Source organism: Pinus tabuliformis, chromosome 7 (genome assembly GCF_031772625.1).
Source record: "Pinus tabuliformis cultivar Carrire ecotype Pingquan chromosome 7, CPIR1, whole genome shotgun sequence".
NCBI lineage: Eukaryota > Viridiplantae > Streptophyta > Pinopsida > Pinales > Pinaceae > Pinus > Pinus tabuliformis.
In genome coordinates, this window is record NC_142293.1 from 995378549 (window position 1) to 995391943 (window position 13395).

Consider the following 13395-nt stretch of genomic DNA (forward strand, 5'->3'; position numbering starts at 1 on the left):
TCTAGGCAGATATGGTGGTTTGACTTGCTTGCGTGCTCAGCTAAAGCTGAAGAACGAATTCTTTCATTGCGTACATTTGCACCATGCTCTTTGAGTCTGATCTTGACGAACCTACTTGTTTCCCCAATATAGTGTTCTCCACAAGAGCAATTAATCATATAAACACCTTTCTGCTAGAGGTGCTCTGGGTTGTCCTTGACAGATTTCATTCTTTGTTTAAAAGTCGTCAAGGTTTTGAATGAAGTTTTGATATCTTTCCTCATGAGAACTTTAGCTAGCTTGTCAATGACCCCATGAATGTATGGAAGGTAAGCATTAGCAGATGGTTGGTTCTCAGATTTATCTTTCTTGCTTCTAGATCTGGCTTTCTGAATGGCTTTAATGATGTTTTTATTATTGTATCCTAAGCTGGTAAATACTTTCTTTAAGTAAGTAATCTCTTCTTCGGTGTGGATATCATCTGATATTCTACATGCTCTAGTAAATAAGGTTTGAAGAACACCCATTTTTTGGGCTGGGTGGTGGTGTGAATCAGCATGAAGGTGATTATCAGTATGTGCCTTCTTTCTAAATACTTTGTGTCCTAGGGAACCATCCTTGTTTCTAATGAGGTGGATGTCAAGGAATGGTATGCAAGTATCCATTGTAAACTTAATGTCATCAGACACGCTATTGAGATGGTTTAAAAAGTTTTTAAGTTCTTCCTCCCCATGAGGCCAATCAACACTGGTGTTGTCCACGAACTTGATCCAAAACTTGGGTTTTAGAGGATAGGTGTCTAGAGATTTCTATTCAAATTTTTCCATGAAGAGATTGGCTACACTAGTTGAAAGAGGTGATCCCATAGCCAATCTCGATGTTTGCTCAAAGATTTCCCCTTGGAATGTGAAGAAAGTGGAACGAAGACAGATTTCAGCCAGCTTCGTAGTTTGGGGGTCCGCCACTTCTTTTACTACTTGGATTGCTTCATCTAGGGGAATCTTGGTGAAGAGATGAACCACATCAAAACTAACAATTTTATCACCAGGATCTAGATTAGCTTGTTTAATGAACTCGACATACTGGTTAGAGTCTTTGATAAAAGAGCTGGTTTTACCAACTAGAGGAGCTAGGGTGCTGGCGACATACTTTTCTAGTTCGTATGTGGGTGCTCCAATAGTATTGACAATAGGTCTGAGGGGGACATCAGTTTTATGAATTTTAGGGGCCCCATAAATACGAGGTGTAAATTCATTGTCGGGGGTAAGGCGCCTTTTTAGTTTCTCATTCAGATTGGTATCTTTAATGGCTTTTTTTACTAGCCTTGTAATTTTTGAGATGGGGTTTTTTATCAAGTTTTTTATAGCTACCATTGTTATATAGGTGGTCTTTCATTTTGTTTATGTATTCATCACAATTCATCACCACAGTGGCGCCTCCTTTGTCAGCCTTTAGAATGACAATGTCATTATTATTTCTCCGGCTTCTTAGGGCTTTCAGCTGCTCATGGTTTAGACTCGAAACGTAGACAACAAAAAATATTATAATATTAGTATAGTTATATTAATTAATAAATGTGATTAATATATGTTGATGGTTTAGATTCATCTTAGTTTCGGATCTATCAAACATGTATTATATTTTCTTTTCTTTTTTCCCTTGGAAAAATCATAATTTTATTCAAAAAGAGCAAAATTATATGTTGTAGATGCTAATGAGTAGTAGGTCCTGATTTCTCAAAATCCATAAAAGAATAATCTATTCTTTCCTACCTTTCTTCTCTTCCACTTTTCGCCAACCACTAGTGTTGGGAGTGGAAGTTACAATAGACATTTGATTCTCATTGGTATTAGTAAGATATTCTTTGTCCGAATCTGATCCCTATGGTCCATGGATTCGTTTACTTCCACTAACTTCTTTCCTTGTTGTGTGTTGCTCGTACTGCTGCATAGGGTTGTTGGGTCGTTGTATTAATGCAGAGTTGTGCTCTGTGTTGTCCTTCTGTGGATTGATATGTATAGTCTTCTCGATATTTTCTACAGTGTTCTTTGTTCTCTCCTTTTCTTCTGCTATTTCATCTGGATGCTCTATGTGTTGCCAACCTTTTGGTTTTTGTGATTGTTTCTTATTTCTTCTGGTGTCTTTTTTAGCTTGTGGGCAGGTACTGAGAAGGTGACCTGTTTGTTGGCAGCCACAGCACCGGAATGTCATATTTTCATAATCTATTGGTTGAGTCCATTGTATATTGTTATGGATTAGAATAATGTTGTCATGTAATCCTTGACTAAGATCTACCTCAACACATATTCTGGTGAAGGTGAATATGCCTCTTGAGACTCTTTCTACATCTGTCTTAAGAAATTTTCATATCAAATTCCCCAGAAATGTAGTGGGAGGTTGTGTATCCTAACCCAAACAGGCATTTTAGAAACCACCATAGTAGTGGCATCAAAACCTAGGAACCATGGGATCATGAAAAGTCTTGTGTTGCCCCAGAACCATGGTCCCTCATTGAGGGCATATTCGTTATTCTTGACTGTGTCGAATTTAACAATAAAAAACCCCTTAGAACATAGATGGATATCACAATTTTTTGACCATGTGGAGTAGATCCATTAATGTAGTGCATATGATATAGGCCAAAAACCATTGAATCTGCATATGATAGCCTTAGTATAGAAATATACGTAAAGCTCACTTACCTCAAGTAGAGAGAATGTCAAGGTTGGTATCTGTGATTTTTGCTCCACAGTGTAGGGTCCAGGTAGTTCTGGTGGTGGTGTTGGTTTGGTGTTGGCTTCTCCCTTCCCTTTGACCGCATCTTTGAAGGATCTCGTGCCCTTTGAGCTAGATCTAGAACATCCACCTCTCAATCTCAAATTTAGGATGATGGTTGAATCTGAAACAATTCCATAGTCTTGTACTATGCAATTATCCTACATAATTTGTCCTGCATATATCAAGCTTTGCATACTTACTAATATGCATGTATGCACTTGGATTTCATGTTTTAATTCTTTTATCAACCTCCCCTTCCAGGTTCGCATGCAGACAATCCTTCTTGACAAAGTTCTGATAAAGATTTGTATCAGATCCAGATCTGTGGAGAGTAGATCTATCCTTGACAAGGGTCGATCTGCTATAAGGGGTATTAGATCTAATGGATCTGGGCAATTCGAAACCCAATCCTTTACTTGAATCAGTTGTGTTGGGTCAACATAGCCATGCTTCTTAGGTTTGTGTGGATGCTTTGTCCCCTTCTTGTCTTCAGCCTGTAGGGAAGGCAGTGGGGATTCCTCATCACCAAAAACTGTAGCCCTTCCATGGCAGATGCCCGAATATATGCAAATCACCAAATCTAGCCTATACAGGAGCAAATCTGCTTGTTGTAAGGGTGTATTCATTAAAACAATGAGATCTGATCCAGAGTATGAACCAGAAGATAAGCATGACTCTAAATTTGGTCTATACATGGACAGATCTACTTGTAGTGAGGGCAATACCGTGGAGTCTTTGGCAGATATGGGTATTGCTTTACCATAGGCTGCGTCTGCGGAAGAGATCTTGCTGGCGAGGTTCGTTGCTCCAGTGAGCAAAGTGAGAGCGAGTTGCCTTCGCGTTGCAAGAGTCGTTATGATTTTTGCATCAGCCTGCTTAAGGACACAGCAAGAGATGGAATTCTTGGAAGGATTAAAGGACGAAGACTTGTCGTATGCGGCGAGTAGAGTTGTCTCATTGAACGAACTCCCGCAGGAGGAGAAAGAGGGAGTGTGGAGCCATTTCCTTCCCGATCTATATATCCAACATGTATTATTATTTCTTTTACTTTAAAAGAGGTTTGCAATTAAGTTAGTTTTATTATTAATTATAATTATAATTATTAACTATTAATTTTATATTTTATTTTATTTTTAGTTTTATGTAATTTGAATAAGTGAAAATGTTTCGTTGATAATTATATTATTATTTTTTTTATTTTTTTTGACCAAGTCAAAATGTTTACATGACATTACAAATGTTTACGAAGATATACACCATTGTATCTCTACTGATAAACCATGTCATTGGTCCATGATATTGTAAGAAAATCTATTTAAAAGTTAGTAGTATCCATGGTAAAATGGGGAGAATATCCATGGTTAAGAATCTTGTTATATTGTATATTTATTATAAGTATTAAGTTTTAATTAAAAACAAAAAAAAAAACAACAAACGAACAAATTATTTTAAAAAAATGAGTTATAGTTTTTGGGTATATGTGGTATTGATAAGCCATGGTATTGTAAGAATATCCATGGTGAAATGGAGGTAAATATTCATGATTAAGAATCTTATTATATTGTAAATATTAAATTTTTTATGTGTTTATTAATTAAATTTAAACATGATTATCGAATTCAAGCTTATGTGATCCATAACATGTTAATTTATGAAGATTTTCGGAAAAAATCACATTTCCAACTAGCGAGTGTGGTTCATCTTGAACCAACCAATGTGGTTTATCGCGAGTGTGGTTCATCTTAAACAAGCGAGTGTGGTTTATCTTGTCCTGAGGATGAACCACACTGGCTAGTTCGAAACGCCTCGACCAAATATTGGAAATGTGATTATGAAGATTTTCGAAAAAAAATCACATTTCGAACCAGCGAGTGTGGTTTATCTTGTCCTGAGGATGAACCACACTCGCTGGTTCAAAACGCCTTGACCAAATATTGGAAAGTGATTTTTTCCCGAAAATCTTTTTAAATATGATTATTAAATCACTATTTTAATTTATATGGTAAAATGGATATTAATTTATAATTGTTATTTATATGTTATATATTTTAATGTCATATGTATATTATGATTTTCTTTTATCTAAAAAATTGTTTATAATTTTATTAATAAAAACAAAATTACAATATAAAAAAGTTGAATTTAAAAAATATTTACATCTAACATTTACACATCTACCTTATACTACTCTAAACTAGGTTGTAGAGGATCTCTCCCAATTATTTTATTTATTTATCAATCTAGTATTATATTAAGAAAGATCTTATGTGTTTAAGATCTAGAAATAGAAAAATTGTATTTAAAATCTAGAAATAGAAAAATTGTCAAGATAAATGTGAATAGTTCTAAATCTAGAACTCTATTTGAAGTGGAAAACCTAATATGATTTATTCTAGAACTATATTTCAAGTAGAAAACCTAATGTGGAACTATATTTTAACCTCGTGTGTAATTACTTTACTTATCTTAATCTAGACAAAAGCTTAATAAATAGTAAGAATAATATCATTGTTAATTGCATCTAAATGAAACAATAATATTCCAAATAAGGTAATGGCTTCAATGTGCTTAACGTGACTAAATAAATGATATTTAAATTTACTATGTTATTATTTGGTTTGAAAGTAAAAACATGTTTAAATACTTTTCATTCATATCATCTATTCGATGATATACCAGATAAAAAAAAAAAAAAAAAAATTAAATAAAATATTATCCATTCATTTATTAAAAAATCAAAATTTCTCTAGCCTACATCCATAAATTGAAATAAATAGCCTATCCGCGTAATAAACTTCTCATAGGACAGTTTTTCTCATAAGGGAAAATTTAGAAACACCGACCAACCATAATATAATCTTCCCATAAGATAAAGTTTAGGAACAATGTGTCATTAAGGTAATGGTGATCCCAATCATAAGGATATCCAACTGAAATCAACATTGATTGCCATTTGCTTATTTCTCTCGGTTTGCCATGTCATGTCTAAGTATCTATTTAAACAAACAAGTACAATTATATGCAAAATTTGAGCTACTTTTTAAGTTTAGTTGTGAAGATGGTGGCATGTCAAAGGTGGCATGTCAAGTGTTTATTTGATTTTTGTTTTAATATTTGATTTTTAGTTTAATAATAATGATATTTCAAAATTTTTGATTTAAAATTATTTTTTTAAATAAATAAGTGTTGAAATAATATATATATATATATATATTAATAAATAATAGTCTTAGACACATGATTGCGAAAAAAGAGGGTTTTTCAAAAATTTAATTGGATGGTGACTCAGCTTGTAATTGATGTAGCCCAGAAACTTACATATGGTGCCTTGCTGATGAAAATTGCTAAAAGTTGGCACTTAGATCTAGTGGTGTCTTAGGTCCAAAAACTATTATTATCCTTCCCATATGTGATTACATCTCACCCCCACAGATCAGGAAACAAAGCAGCAAATCTATTAGTGAATTGGTGGAGTTAAGAATGAGATCTCAGTGTTTCATCCCCCAGCCTCCACAAACCCGATGCAGTTGGTATGATCAAATGTATAGTATCCTGGAGAGTGATAGTGCTTCCCCAATATGGGTGAATGAGTAGCAGGATGTGTGTCTTAGGGAGGGTGTCGCCAAACCACCGAGCCCCTTGATTATTAAGGAGGGGTGGTGTGGCACAACTTCGCCATGCAACCTCGTGTGTGGGTTATTTCAAATTTAATGCACAAGAGTGTTAAGTTAATCGGTGGGACAATGGTTGAGGTTAAAAAGAATGGTTTTGAAGCCTGCATGGTGGCAGAGACATTGGTTTTGTGGTCCTAAAAATGGTATTGGCCTTGGTAGTGTGTCGTTCTGGATAGTTACAGCAGCACGAGGAGTGAATATAGGGGAAGGTGTTTATTCTGACAATTTGGGTATGGTTCCTCAGTGGCCATGCTTAGGAGCTTTAAGAGATCTAGGTGGTGGTGAGCCTTCTCAGTCGCAACAAAGTTGGGACCTTGGTACAAGGAACTTGCTACTTGCAAACAACATATGGTCATTAGAATTACAATGCTACTGGAGGTCTCTTGCACATTTAAATGCCAACCAGTTCAAATTTGGGCTCTCAGGCTCAGAGTAAGGTATGGCATGGTGGTCTCCCAGCTTGGTATCATCTTGTAATTGATATTGATTCTAGACTTAGTCTTTGTAATTGGGAGTTTTAGGCTCTTTATGTAAATTATGGTAGCGTAAGTGTCTTGACTTAGGTTTTGGTAATTGAGGTTTCGTTGCTCTGCTTACGACCTGAGGGGTTCGACTAGAGAGGGAGGCATTAGCTCGTTACCTCTTTAGGTCGATCGCTTTGTTCTGGTTAAGGTTTGGAAGGCTCTGTGTCAGTATTTATGGAGATTGAGGGTAGCCCTATCTCTGTTGTTATGACTCTGCACTTGGAAGAGTTCAATCCTTATCATCTTAACCAAAAAGCTGGGTATTCTGGTGGGATTTCTATTTTTGTTTTAATTCTGGGTTTACTTTTGGTTCCTGGAACCTGTCCACTCTTGTTGTGGTCATCGTTTCGTAGTCTAAGTAGGTTGCGACAAGCCACTTTCTTGTTGGTTTTCTCCTTGAAATCTAGTTGATTACTGGAGGGTTCTAGGTATTTTTGGTGGAGGGTTGTGAGTGCCCAATTTCTCAACTCTCCAGAATTTTCCTTGCGTAAAGAGGGTACTTGTTCGAGTGGGAGGATATTCTGGCTTGGATCCATGGGTAAGAAGTCTAGGCGATTTGACCACCTATGGTGTGCTTGTAGTTTATTTATTTTCAGGATCTATTGGCGTGCAGTCCATATTTCAATGCCTCGTCAATAGGGCAAACCTAGTAGGGGGATTAGCGAGAGGGGACAGAATGGCAGACTCTGTTTGGAGGACCCAGGCCAAGGTGAGGTCGTTGACCCTAACCCAACGCATACACCTGGACTTGAGGAGTTGGTCCCCTCTTCGAACAACTTTGGTAGTAAGCTCAGGCATACCACTTTGCTTTTGGAGCAGCTTAGTCGAGATCAACACGACAACAAGAACACGGTAATTGGCTTCATGAATTCTCTCCGGAGAAATTAGTGGCATATGCAAAACAATTTTGCTAACATGCAAAGGGGGAAATGGTACATGAAATAGAAATTGGACCAATTAGAGGGAAGATTGACCCATATGGAGAATCATGTACATTGTGACTTCAGGCTCTGGAGCAGAGCACGCTGCTTCAGTTAATTCTTTCGACTCTTAATGGTTTTTGGCTACATTTAATCTTGAAGGTCTTCTGGTGTTATGTGCTTTTTTGGTTCTGGTTAGCTAATTATTTTTAGCAGTTTGTTATGTGTTTTGATAACTACCTACTTGCCAATTGATCCGGACTTATGCAGGAACGCAACAAAATACATATATAAACATAAGCACAAAGATGCAATGGAAATAAATCTTCATTTCATTAATATCAAATCACTGACAGATGCTTACATACATAATGGAAATAAACTAGCTCGGACGTTGGTAGCTTATCTCTGAGAAGAGATGTGTTGCCTATGTGCCTCAAAACTATGTTACAATGAGGCTCAAGGGCCTTTTTTATTATTGGACAACAAAGGGAAACCCTAAACAACCAAAACCTAACAACTCAATATAGTTGGATCCTCTGCTGGTGAGTGTTCTTGATATGTGTGTCCATGATCCTATTACTTGTGTCTTGTTCGGTGCAGCTTGGGTTGAGCTATGTTGGTGTCAGCTACTCAACAATGTCTGATGTGTCCAACAATGGGGGAAAGTATGGCCGCAGTTGGTCCACATTGAATATTGGGTGCAGGCCAAGGAATGGTGGAATGTTGAGCCCAAAAGAATTGTCCCCTACTGCCTTGGCGATGGTGTAATTCCCATATCGGAGCAGGTGAAGCTTGTGGTGGGCCCCATTGAGGCACTCTTTCTACAAATGTAACCAAACTTTGTTGCCCACCCGAAACTTTTGTGGCACCCAATGTTGATCATGACGTTGTTTGTACTTGGTATTTGTTTTATAGAATATGGTATGGACATGTTAACGGATGTGTTTAATGCTTTCAATGAAGTTGTTAGCTCTGTGAACTTCGGACTTGACATGAGCCCAATCTGCCTGAGTAGCTGGAAGTGGTATGGAAACAGTAATGGGACATAGTGGTTGGAATCCCAGTCCCACCTGAATAGGGTTGTGGCCAACTGAGATATGGAGAGATCTGTTGTAGTTGTGCTAGACATAGGGGAGACTTTCATCCCATGTGCACCGATGCTTCAAGTTGTACATGCACAGGATGTGCACGATCATCTTGTTAACGACCTCTGTCTGGCCATCAGTTTGGGGGTGGAAGGTCATGGACTTAGTGAGCTTGTTATTCAACAACGCATAGAGGCTTAACCATGATGCACTTAGGAACCCAATGTCCCGATCTGAGATAATGGGTTGTGGGATCCCAAAGTGTACATGTACTCATTTAAAGAAGAGTTTAGTAGTGGCTTCTACTGTGATACTCTTCTTGTAGGCCACCAGAATGGACATCTTAGAGAATTTATCGACGACCATGAAAACACAGTCATTTCCATGCTTGGTAGAAGGAAGGCCCGACATGTAATCCATGGAGATGGATTCCTAGGGCCGGCTAGGAGTAGGCAGAGGAGTATACATGATCTAAAATTAAAAACTTGAAGGTTTTCTTAAAAATTCGCAAGCAAGTTTATGTCTTGTGAGAAATGGATCAAGTTTTAAAAACACATAAACTTAGTGTTTTTAAACTTAGTTTACATAAATAAAATAGAGAAAAATGAACCATGAATAACAACACAAAACAACAATTTGATAACAGAGTTCAGCCCTCATGGGCTACGTCTTCGGGTCTAACTTCCAATGTTGAGCCTCTTCAATTATATGCTCAAATATGAAATTACATCAGTTTACAATGCTCAAATTTCAAAAACAATGTTGCCAATGGATTCAAAATGCTCAAAAACCCCTATCCAGGCTCTTCTTGAGCTCAAAAAGGTTGGAAAATGAGCAAGATATGTCTCTTGGAACAAAGTTCTGCTAATTGTTATGCAAATCTGCAATTCTGGCTAATCATCCTACAAATTTTTCCTTTCCACTAGCCGTCGAGTGAGAAATTCACCTAGGACTGGCGGGATTCCTGCCACAAATCGTTCAATTTGTTGCCTCAGTAAATCCACCAATAACCCCTTAAGCGTTGATTTTATAGCCCCTAAGGGTGGTCACATGGGCACATATTGTCGGGGGTCGGGCTAACCGCTGGCCCTTGCTAGTTAAGCGCCTGCTTTGGTAGGTTCTAGTCTCATGGAGCAATATGGCCAGGGGTCGGGGCTAACCACCCATCTCGTCATCTTAGCCCTTGCCTATGGTCACAACTGCTGTCGAGAATATGGAGTCAGGGCTTATCCGCCCACACCCTTCGTTGTGGCTCCTCTGCTTGGTCACGTGGGTTGTGATAAGACCAGGGCCAAGTGTTAACCTCAGCACCTTCATGTTGAGCCTTCATCGATGGTCATGACCATGTCATATGATCCAGGGACAAGGCCATGTGCCCCTCCCCTTCCCCTTATGCGCCGACCACTAAAATTCAAATAGCACTGGGGCCATATACATATCAAGAATCATGTGGCTTGGCGGTAGGATGTGGAGTTGTGTTGCAGGAGGTTTAGGGGTCGAACCCTGCTGAGGCCCTGTTACACTAAAAAATGTCACCATGGCTATTTACAGTTGGTATGGCTCTATCAACAGTCATACTACCCTCTTGAGCAAGTCTTATGTCTCTGCTATTCATGTCAAACTCCAAGAAAGAGAGAAAGTCTTTATAAATATGTTTATCTCTGGGTACGCAAGTTCTCTCAAGCCTTGCCTGCGGGTACGCACCTATTGTTCATAAGGTCTGCGTCCAAGGACGCTCTGTATCTAAAGGGGCAGGTGCGTCCCTCTGAAAAGGTTAAAATGCGCAAGTTTTATCTTCAAAAACTTACTTGTGGTCATTTCTAGAGCATTCTAGAAGGTTGTTTGATGTGTATTGAGCGCCTCCAGATGGTTCATGCACTCCTATCAAAGAGGAACTTATCCCATCAATAAGGGAGTGATCCCATCCAAAGAGGGGGACTATCCCATTGATGGTGGACCTGATTAACTTCCTCTTGAGCACTATAAAAAGAGGCATTGAGCCAGAAGGAAGAGGGTTGAAAGCTATAGATTTCTAAGGGTAAATGCTGCAGGAATTAGGACTCCCATTTAGAAGCTTGTGAGGAGAGATTGTCATCTTTACTTGTTCTATTTGGAAGTGGGTGAGCTTTGTCAAAGTAGAGGAAGACTCTTGTGGACCCTGGAAGGAGCTTGCACAACACCAAGGCTCAGGTTGTAATGGTTCCTTTTGATTACCTTTAATGCAAATTGGTCCATTCTTCTCAATAGCTTGTTGTTAATGGGTTATTTCATGTACTCCTTGGTCTATATGTTGAATATGCTTTGTTTTATGTTATAATCAGGTGCTATTTAATTGTTTGACTGTTGGTGATTGCAGGTTTTGGAGAACGGGAGGAGCTCATCCGGATCAACAAAGCTTGGACTGCTACAACAGCGTTTGGACAGAGGTAAGAACGAAACACTTGATTTCTCATATCATAATGTATGTTTAGAGAAGGATAGCTCTAGTTTGTTTTGTTTGTCATTAGAATGTCTTAGACTTCTAGGAAGGTCAGCTGTGTCCGCACCCTTGACTGATTCCGTGTGACAGGCCCTTAGGCCCTTTAATAAAAAAAAATTGGCCAATAACAGAGGGCCATGTGGTATACCTCATGGTTGGACCACTTCAAACCAAACCAACCAATAAAAATGTGCCTCCTGCCTTAGTACGGAGTTGCCACGTGTTGAGTCATGATTGTTCCTCTTTTCTGTTGTATGCCTAGTCAGCATGTTAACATCATCATGACATCAGTTGTATAACATGCCCAGTCAGCAACCTAGTCAACCCTGCAAGTTGACTTTTTAACTGTTGGGCAAAAACTTCATAATTCAATAACTTGAGCATACGATGTCGGTTTGAGGCGATTCAAGCGGTGTTGGATTCAAGACGAGTGTTATGAATAAATAATTCATAACAGAAAATAATATAATCATAATATAATAATTAATCAATTAATTAACATTAATAAAAATTAATTATGTAAATGAAAGGTCAAAAGGCATGACCAATCAACCCTCGTGATTAGTCAATGCTTATTTAGGCACACCGTCTGAGGGGATGTAACTCACCATTCATTTTTTTATAAAAAAATACAAATTACTTATTACACTTACACTGACAATCTACACAACTACACTTTCATATTGGCATTTCTTCTCTACAGTAGGATCAGAAAATAGGTTCTCCTCCAACAATCACATTTTTCTATTGTTGTTCAATTATCACCTTTGGCCTCTCATACACTCGCTCTTCTTTCCGTTCGAGTTTCCCTGTCGTGCTAACTATCGTTTCCCTGTTTTGTTGCGTACCTATCTCCCTATGTATATACCTATCACCATTGATCAACATCATTGTTAACCCATTATCTTGTCCCCGCATCTAGTCATTGCTCTGCTCCCCGTCCTCTTCCATTCCTATCCATAGCCTTTTCCACTAGCTCCACTGTCACACTATTCCGTCCTATCTTCATCCATCGTTTTCCTTTTCTGTCGACCTGGCAGTCACACGTCTTGTTCTATCCCTCGTAATGTTTCATGTTTCAACTGATAATTAATAAAGTTTAGGCACGACGGTCTAACATTACATATATATTCATTTGAATTATATATATTAATCAATTATATAATTAAAATATTAATTAATATTTATGTTAATTATATAGTTAATTAATTATTTTAAAAAATTACTAAATTATATTGTTTATAGATTTGATTTTAATATATATATATATATATATATTGGTTCCGCGAAGAAAAAAAGGAACTAAATGGGGAATAGTAATTATGATGCCAAAAAATATCAAGAAGAACTCGATAAAGTACGACATCTCCTCGACAATGTTGAAAAGAAGCACGAAGAGTTAGGAGAAGGTCAAAATAGGATAATTGTAACTTAAGAGAAAATGACAAGTGATATTAAAAAAAAAATAACATTGAGAGAATGTTGCTAGGAATGCAAAACGAGTTAATGGGAGGGGTTGATTCATTTTTTAACCATTTAATTGCTCAAGAATCAACACAAAGTCGCAAGACTCTAAAAGGCGAAGATTTCCAAAATCATGAAATTCTGCAAATGCATGAAATTCTGCACATGCCACAAATACACTTCTTAGGTAGTTAGTACTATACAAAATTTTCATAAAAAGACTATCAGCAAATTAAAAAATAATTGCCTAAGTACAGTGGCAAATATCACAGTGGTGCTATTGTGTGGGTTAATAAAATGGAAGCCATTTTTGAATCGAACTCGCCAATAGGTGAACGAGAAAAAATCATGACAACATCCAACAATTTGGAAGCCAAGGCATATGATTGGTTCCTATGGTGGTCCAACAAATGTGAAGCTCGTTCATTCCTTTGGAAAAATTTTGTGGATGCCTTGCTAAAAGGCTTCATGACGAAGAAGAAGATGATT